Consider the following 8,489-nt stretch of genomic DNA (forward strand, 5'->3'; position numbering starts at 1 on the left):
CGCTTCCATGACACTAATCTCATAATTCACTCATTGAGCAATAAAGATTTCTCTTTCAAATTAGATCTGTTTGATAATCCATTCTGTGTTTTGACATGCTTGGTATGTTGCTACTCATGTTCTTTCCTGGATAGCAGTTTAATATGGTGATTTGTGATGCCAGCAAGAGGCTCAGTCAGGTGCATGGATAAATAGAGTTTCTCCATGTTCCCACTGACAATGCAGAAATCTCATGGACTACAAAATCTCTGTTTTCCCTGCCTTGCTATTTTGTGTAAATCCTTGTTGAGTGTTGTTTCTAAAAAAAGTGAATACAGAAAGAAATAATGCCAACTAGCATTCCTTGACTTCATTTTTGTTAAGAAAGAAAAATGTTTGATTTTGTCTTGGTTTGGTTTTATTTACATTATGTTCCAGATTAAAGGCCACAAATTCAGAATCCGTTTTGATAGGTCCTGAATCTGTCCCAAAGCTCCAGGAGCTAAAGACATCGAGAGTCACAGTGCAAAAATCTGAAGAAAAGGTATGGCCAGGAGGCAGTTCTGAACCCATTAAAGTAGTTTGGCTGTGCATGCACTGCACAAGTGTTAGTAGTTTGAAAAGAACTGTGACTTTGTTTTCTAGCTTGCCTTTTGTTAAGTAGGACTAGGACTGTTTGTCATGAGAGCATTCATTTTCTCTTATTCACTAGATGTGACATGCTCTGAAAGTGCTGAATCCTGGATGTGCTCCTCATAAGGTAGCCAACTGGAAAATATCCCATTTTAGAAATCTGAGGCATTAAGTAAAAATGGGCTCTCCACAAATTAGTAGCAGATCAGTTTGTTATGTGTCAACAAACTGATCTGCTAGAACCACATCTGCAAAACATTTCAGTGTCTAACTCATAAGTGGAAATGTCTAGAAGAATTCTGTCTGGAAGAATGAGAAATAATGATGTTGATTTGGGCCCGTTCAGTGCATAATAGTGATAACCCTGGGAAGGGTTGTTTTTGTTAGAATGGGATGTGGTATCTGAGCTCCTTCATGGCCAGAGCTTCATCTGACCCAAACAAGATGGCAGGAAAGACATTGGTCTCATTTTCCATGAGCCTCCAAGCTTCCAGGTCATCTGCAGAGCAGGTGAGAACTGAACCACAGGCCCAGGGCCCAGCTGCTGTGAAAAATGGCCTTTCAGCCATTAAACCACCATTCAAAAGGCTGCTTTTCTAAGGATATCTATTCTGTAATCCTATGTTTCTTAACAGCCAAGGTTCTGAGATTGAAATTTCCCTGCTTGTGTAACACAGTGCCAGCTCCTCCATGCTGCTCCTTAGGCACCATCAAACCTGCCTGTGGAGCTGGAGCACCTCTGGGGCAGCCATAGAATGGTTGTTTGTCTGTCATGCTTGAGTCCAGTGGGTAACCAAATTGCTTCTGGTTTTCTTTCATCTGTATTCATTTTTATTTGTTCAGAGATGCTAAGTTGGTTGCCTTTGAAACTCAGAGGACAAGAGCACACAAACAAATGGGTTTCTCCATCTTTCTAAATAGTGGTTTACTCCTGGTTTCTGTAAGAAATGCCTTGAAATCCTGCTAACATCTAACGTTATCTGTGGCCTTGTGACCCGTGAATCCTAACCTCAATGCAACTCTGGTTTGAACACTAGAAAGTGAAAGGTCAGTGAAATGAGATAGTTTATGTATGGCAACAGGATTAGCAGATTGGACTGCTCTGAAGATATTAATTTGGACCATCCCATGGCAAATATCACTCAGGTGCACTTAAGATGAAAAAAGGCATTTTTGAACTCTTGAAAAGACAAAGTATCTTTTCCATTGCTGAATAGGACTCCAGGGTAAATAAAGGCACTGAAATGAGCAGACTAGTTGGAGAGTTAAAAATATAAAATTATAAGTACATATTTTCATTTCCCAATTAATTAGTCTTCATTAATCAAAAATCCTATTGAAATGTGATTCTTGAAGCATGATATAAAACCTATAGGAGAGGTTTCAGGATAACTGAAACCTTTCAGGTTTCATTCAGGATAACTCATTGTGCATAAATTGGTTAAATTTAGATTCAAAGAAAAAATTGGATTTTTGCCTTTACAACTGCTGAGAATTTGTATTGAAGACTATTTCAATGTGGGTTTTTATAGTTTTTATAGTTCAGTTGCCATCTTGAACTATGGCTTTCTGTTTTTTGCTTCTTCCTTAGGCCTATTGATGGGTGTGCTCTGTATATGTAACTCTGGTCTAGTGAAAATGTAGTAACTGCAACACGCATTTTTAGAATGGTGTCATGTTATTACCCTTTCTCCATCACCCATAGTTTTTTGAGCAACTTTTTACTCTCTACATATAGTTATTTTCTTTAGGGAGGGTCTACACTGCTAAAAAAACAGTGTATTTTTAATCCACTTGGAATAAACTGAAATCAGTGGGAGTTCAATATTTTTAAAACTGAAAACATGTACCTAAATATAGATTTCATTATGACATTTATGCTGGACATCCTGACCATTTCTATTGGTCCCTTCTGTTTCCTTTTCTTAGCTCTCTCATTGCATGTTTAGTTGATTCTGTTGATGAATTCATCTTTGGAAAAGCTTCTTTTCCAATCACAGGTGGCAGCAGACAGCAGAAGCTTCAGGGATAAGGGCTTCCCTGCATCTCTGAGTGAGCTGAGATGACAGGATAGCTTGCCTTGCTCCAGAATGAGTGTTCTTTATAATTTTCTCCACACATCCAGTGACTATTTAAAGTATATTTTTTATATATTTATACTATATCTAAGTGCACTGAAAATATAAGCATTTTTGATTTTTTACTCTCTTAGTACTTACATGAAAAAATCTTAATCTGAACAGGTTAGTCACCCTATAAATCTTTGATTTCCAACATTTTATATATACTTGCACTTAATCTATTTTAGATTATATCAAACTGAGGCAGATTTTCTGATCTTTTCTCTGGACTGTGAGGTAGCTCACAAAGTCTGGAAAGGAGATTCAGGAGAAGCAGATGTCAAGCAAATTTGCAAAAGTCATTCATTCAAAAAGAAGCTGTGAGAAGCTGTTGGTTCCTGCCTAAATCTCCATTCATAAACCCATATTCACAGTCACAGATATAAATTTTCTATCTCTGTACTTCACATAGTTTTGGGTAAAACTGCTCTTCTTATAAACTTTCTTTTGCCAGACAGAGTCTGGTATATTTATTACTGTCTTTTCCCAAAGCCTTGAAAACCCCAAACTAATGCCAAAGCTTTTGTAACGTGCTGAAACTGAGGGATATTGGACACATCTTCACCTATGTGTTTAGAAAACTGTCTGCTCCTGTAGCAAAACTAGCACAGGCTCCTTAATCTAATAAATAGAATAAATTAGTGGAAAAGCCTTTGGCTGATGCCACTGTACTTCTAAAAAGACATTGAGATGTATTTGTATCATCTTTGTCTTGTGATCAGGCACTCTAAAGTTGCTCCAGAAGTGCCACTTTAAAGAGTGCACAGCCTGCAGGTAGGTGTGCAGAGACATCATCCCATGGGAACAGCTGTCCTGGTGGCTGCTGGGCCATACTTCTCTCTGCTCTGGGACAGAAAGGGATTCCAAGAGAAACAGGTAGGAGGGAAACAGGGGTGGCGGGGGGAGCTTGAGGACACCCCCATTACCTGGATGAAGGTACAGACAGCCCTGGTGTGGCAGGCCAGTGGGCAGCTGCTGGTCACAGGGATTTGTGGGACCCAGGATGAGGATTTGTGGGCCCCAGGATTTGCACTGATGTTGCTCCCAGGACTTCCAGATTTCCTGGAAGGACTGAATGAAACCCCTCAAAAAGGACAGGGTTGTTTCCTGGCTGTGTGATACTCCCTGTGAAGGCAGAGCAGAAGATGGTAAAAAGAACCATTGCATTAATTCAGGAGAATTTTGCCTGGGGGTTTTACAGAAGAAACAGCACTAAGTGAAGCTATCAAAGAAATTAAATAAGCATCTCTGGTGGATGAAATATAAACTCCAAACTAGAAGTGTTTAAATAAAAATTAAAAAAAAAAAAAAAAAAAAAAAAAAAAAAAAAAAAAAAAGTTAGAAAAATTTCCTTCAAAGGAACAGGAGTAAAAACATACGGGAGTTCTGCTCCATTACTCAGAATAAGTCAGTGGTTTGACAATGCAGCTGAATGAGATCAGGTCAGAGATGTGCAGTTTTCTTTAGAGTAGACAATGATTCTAAATATAAGTGGGTTGCAAAAAGATGGAGATTCACAGCTTTTAGTGGAAGAGTAAATATTATCTAAAGTTGATTGATCTACTGGTGGATTTGTGTCTCATGCAAAAAGCATGAACTGTTTTTCAGGCACTATGCTAGTGACAATTCATCTAAGAAGGAACTGTTTTTTTAGTATTGCTTTAGATTTTACCAATGTACCTCCATTACATTGCAAATAATAAATAAAAGCGGAAAATAAAAGGGTGATACTATTCCTTTTAGGCTTTGGAAAATTAATTGGATACTAATTGTGCTCTAATAAATGTGTTAACAGATTCTTCTGCTGAATTCTTCTCCAGTTTTTCTTATCCAGTACTTTCATCTTTGCCATTTTGCTATATTCTTTTTGTCAGACTGACTGCCTTTTTTTGCTATCTTGCCTTCAGCTTCCTAATATGATTCCTTTGTACTCTTAGTTTTCTTATTCTGTAATACACATTTTTCTTACTCAACTCTTTCTTACCCACTTTAGTATATCAAGATTTGTTGCATCCTGGGTTTTAGGTTCAGATTTGGGGTTCTGGTCTTTGTTAGCTTACTTTGGTTCCATGTATCCTCATGTAATCCCCCGTGTTTTCCCCTGCCATGGAAGTTAGCCCCAGGCTGCCGTCCATTGGGTTTTCTCCCCTGCCACTCCTGTGACCACTCCCCCATCTGGACCTGGCAGTTCTATGCTGGTCACCTCATTCTCGCAGTCCCACTTGCCCTGAACCCCCGTGTCCGCCCCCGTCATGTGCCCATTGGCCGTTGTGGCAACGTCACAGCCATGGTGTCTGTGTTCATTGGGTGGAGAGCTCCCGTCCTCCCCTGTCCCACCCCTATATCCCTCTGCGGCACCCCAGCCTTGGGGCCAGATTTGTCCACGCAAGGTTGGGAGCAGCCACGGCTTCTCCATCACAGCTCCTGCAACCAATAAAGCGTCCAGCCGCGATGCAGACGGGTTTGGACAATTCCCTTCCTCTTCGTTTCCTTCCCTTGTGCCAACGACAAAGCGCGGCCAGCCCACCCCGGGACGCAGCTGCAGAAGCGCCCGGAAGTAGCGGCAGTACCGACCCTGACGAGAAGCCGAGGCACCAAGCCGCGCTCTCGGGAGCCGATTGCGGTGGGAAAAGTAACGCACAGCCGTAAAGAGTCTCCATTTTTTTTTTACCTTGTTTGAGATTTTTTTCCCCCTTCATTTCCACTGTGCCCAAGAAGCTGCCTTTGAGTTACCCTTCTGGTGTCCCTTTCAGGGCTGACCTGGCAAAGCATCTGTTTCTTGTTTAAGTGGAAAGAAGGACTTCTGTGTGCCTTGCTTTTCACTTCACAATCTTGCAGAGCAAATGACAAGTGTCAAGAAAGGTTCCTTACCTGTGGTTTGGTGGGGAGTGACTTTGCTCTCCCCACAGGCGGTGGTGTGGTTGTGAACACATGCATCTGCAGATCTGTTAAATGTAGTCCCTGCCTCCTGTGACTCCTTCCACGCAGCAAAAGCCAAACACTGCCAGCAGTTTAAAAGGAGTCATAGGGGCACTACTAAAGTGGGAGCAAGGTGAGAAGTGTAAGAAGAGAAGGAAAATTTATGGTAACACTTCAGAGCTCAAGATTCTTTCTATCAAAACACAGGACTGGTGTTTAGGCCTTGATGCACTTTAATATATCTTTTGGGGGTCATATTTACAGTATATATCCATTCTTTAATGTTCTTTAATTGAACTCAGTGGCTCAGAAAACTGCACTGGGCATTTGTTGCATCCTGTGGTTCAGGTTTAGATTAGGCGTTGTTAATTCATGTTAGATAGCCAAATTCTGTAATCCCGCGTACCCCCCGTGTTTCCCCTCCCCGCGGTTGTTTGCTCCTAGCTGCGTGCTATTGGAGCTTACCCCAATCACTCCGGCAGACACTCCCCATCCTTGCCAGAGAGTTCCCCGCCAATCTCCCTGATGCCGCATCCCTACTAGCCCTGGGACCCAGGAACCGCCCCAGCACAGTCTCAGTTGGTTGCTGTTGCTGGCGTCACCGCCACGGCAGCCGCCCCTATTGGCCGGCAGGCCGTGGATCCTCTCGCCCCGCCCCTCCATAAAATCCTACCCTGCTGGCACCCAGACGCCATTTTCTCCCATGCGAGTGCCGGGAGCGGTCGCGTCTTTCCATCGAACCGTGCCACATGACCAATAAACCGTTCCTGCCAAGCACGGAGTAAATGGACAAATTCCTTACTTCTTTGCCGGATCCCTAGCGCACGGTAACAGAGGCTGGCCAGCCCACGCGCCCGAGACACGGAGCCATGTCCGGGAACCCACGGCAGAAAACCCCGGCAGCACGTGGAAGCTACGCCACAGCCGGGCTCCCAAGAGCTGCGTGCAGCCGGGGAGAACAAAAGCAAACACTGCAGGCATTAGAAATTTTATCTAGTGGGAGAAAAAATTCTCTAATTTTGATTTTGGCTGAGCATAAGGTTCTATTTCATCATCAGTACTTAATAGTCACACAGCAGAATGCAATATTTTCTAAAAAAACTTCTTCATTTTTACAGGACTTGTTACACAGCTAACTTGACATAACCATAAGCAGCATGTCTTCTCAAAAATCCATACCAAATTGGTCCCTGTGCAAAGATTATAAAAACATACAGACAAACAAACCACTCAAAGCATATAAATAGAAATAATATCCATAGATTTCTACTTATATAAGCAAGAGCCAGGCAGAGGGGATTTGGACACTCCTAGAGGACAATGGAGCTCTCACAATGTGTGATAGTCATGGCACAGTAAATATGAAGCTGCTGTGTCTCACAGGTAATCCCTTCCTTTCAATTCTTCTCTGCCTGTCTTTTCCCACTCTTCATTACAGTCCCATAACCCTGTCTTTCTCCTTCCTGCTATAGCTGCTTGACACAGGCTCCTTTAATTTATTTTTTTTTACCTGATATTACAGCTCCTTTAGTTAAAATTTAAGCAAGATCATTTTGATTGCTTGTGTCAAGTTTTCTCTGAAAGTATGGATTTGTGTGTGTGTGTCTGTGTGCACAGCACAGCTGAGTCAGTGCAGCAGCAGCAAGCTGTACTCAGGGTTAGTGCCTCTCTCCTCAAGCTGTCCAGCCCATGTAAAAGCTGGTAGGTAGGAATGCTTTTTGGCACAACTGCAGCACAGTCTGGCTGTAAATTATGCTTGATTCTACCTAGAGAATTAAGCTCTTGTTGTGATTGCTATTTCAGTTTTGTTCTTCCCAGAGGAGAAGGGGAAACCGTGCCAATCCCAAATGAGATTATTTGAGGCATGGTCAGAGCTGTGGTTTGAGCTTCAAGTCTGCAGAGAAGAAAGTTGTTTTTATAGCTGGAAGGATTTTTTAAGGAACTTTATCTTGGGACACAGTTGTACAAATGACTATAAATGTGGATGATTTACCTACTTAATAGGTCAGTTCTGCATGTTAGGGCACTTAAGAAAGTGTGGATTTAAATAATATTTCCAGCCTCAGAATATATTAAAAATTGAGGATCAATATGCTTTGGAAAATGTATCTATTAGTTTGTCAAAATTTTGTGTATTCTTGTTTTATAAATCAGGAAATTATCTGTGAAAGGTAAATAATAAAGTTACTGTTATGACTGACCAATGACTATTTTTTTACTATCTGTCAAGGCAAGTAGGATTTTAATATAAATCAACTCCAAACCCAGCATTTTTAGGAATTGCAACTCTTCAATTTATGCAGTACATATTCATCCAACTTTAGGAGCAAAATGTGCTTTTATGTCTATAGTTCCTTGTACCTTTAGTGTTCATTTGAAAAGCTGTGTTTCCCTAAAGGAACATAACAAGTCAATTAAGAAAAAATTCCTGAGAAAATGAGGATAAATTGGCTACAAAGAGACGTTAAACCTGATCACTGCAGTGTTAAAAGGCATATAAATGGAGCAGAAGGAATTTCTGGGTAAGAGATCAGCGGAGATTTGTCACTGCCACACATGATTGAATGGATGACAGAAGAACACATCATAAGGCAAGGAAAACATCACACTTCAATTTTTGTTTTGTCTGTTGAATAAAAGAAATCTTGTATTTTAAGGATTGATAGAGAGTTGTACAAAATGAACCAAAGATAAGAAATATAGTCCCATGATTTTAATCAAGGAAATTCAATAAAAAATATTAAAGTATGGATATGAAAAATTAGAAATAATAATTACTGAATAAACTTAAATTAGAGTTCCTCCCTTCCTATACTCTGTCTAAGCTTGTTACTATTT

Source organism: Vidua macroura, chromosome 1, assembly GCF_024509145.1.
Source record: "Vidua macroura isolate BioBank_ID:100142 chromosome 1, ASM2450914v1, whole genome shotgun sequence".
Lineage (NCBI taxonomy): Eukaryota > Metazoa > Chordata > Aves > Passeriformes > Viduidae > Vidua > Vidua macroura.